The sequence below is a fragment of the Penaeus monodon genome, chromosome 29 (assembly GCF_015228065.2).
Source record: "Penaeus monodon isolate SGIC_2016 chromosome 29, NSTDA_Pmon_1, whole genome shotgun sequence".
NCBI lineage: Eukaryota > Metazoa > Arthropoda > Malacostraca > Decapoda > Penaeidae > Penaeus > Penaeus monodon.
Window position 1 is genome coordinate 24,498,896 of NC_051414.1, and position 899 is coordinate 24,499,794.

The 899-nt window shown below is 38.6% G+C and overlaps 1 pseudogene; it reads left to right on the top strand.

Annotated features, from left to right (window-relative positions):
• Nucleotides 1-899, top strand: part of LOC119591780 — a 12,734-nt pseudogene that overhangs the window by 10,113 nt on the left and 1,722 nt on the right.

Here is an 899-nt window from a genome sequence, read left to right on the forward strand (position 1 = left end):
CGAGGGTGGAGGAGTGAGGGGGCCGATATGGGTCTGTGGAGGAGGGGGGATTAATGTGTGAGTCACAGCACAGGCAGTAGTAACAGAAGAGCGGCACCAGTAGTAGTGCCAGCAGTGTAGTAGATGACACGGATCACAGCCTAATGACCCAAGACGTGTATCAGCGGCAGCCACTCCTAACCAACCATGACCAGTACATTAGTACTAATGGGTGAGTATATCAGTGATTCCTATTACATGCTGAAGATAGCAATGTTGTACAGTCTTCCTGGTCTTTGAGATACATTTTGTAGATGGGTGTGTTACATTTTGTTATTACCTTTAAAGAAATTGTGCGAGTAAAACTTAATGCTCTTTCTCTTGTTACCAGTAACCTTGTGCATTCTTAGATTACTGCCAACCTTGGTTCTTTTTCTCATAGCTAGTTTTGTTGCTCAACAGATTCATTTTATTTTACTGTTCACCAGTATGGTTAAATTATTGTAATTTAGTCAATGTAATATTTTTGTAATGAGACATTTAATATTCATATATATGTTTTTAAAGTGTTGCTAAAGGTCATGTTCTATTAATTGACAATGATCAATGAATAAGTAACTTCATATTAGATATCATGTGTCAGATGATTGGACTCCTGAGTATTTACATGTGAACACTACAAACTAGGTATGTATTTATCTTAGGATGTTATTTGACAGAGGGTTATTTCTAATTTATTTTCTAACCTTCAAAGGGTCAGCAAGGATGGAGGGAGTGGAGGCTACTATGATAGCAGTGGAAGCAATGGCATGGTGAAGATCCCTATCCCAGCACCACACCGAGACGAGCCAAGGTTCCCAAAAGAGAAATCAAAAACTTTCTTTGGTAATTATGAATTCCTTGTTTTATTGCAGTGCATC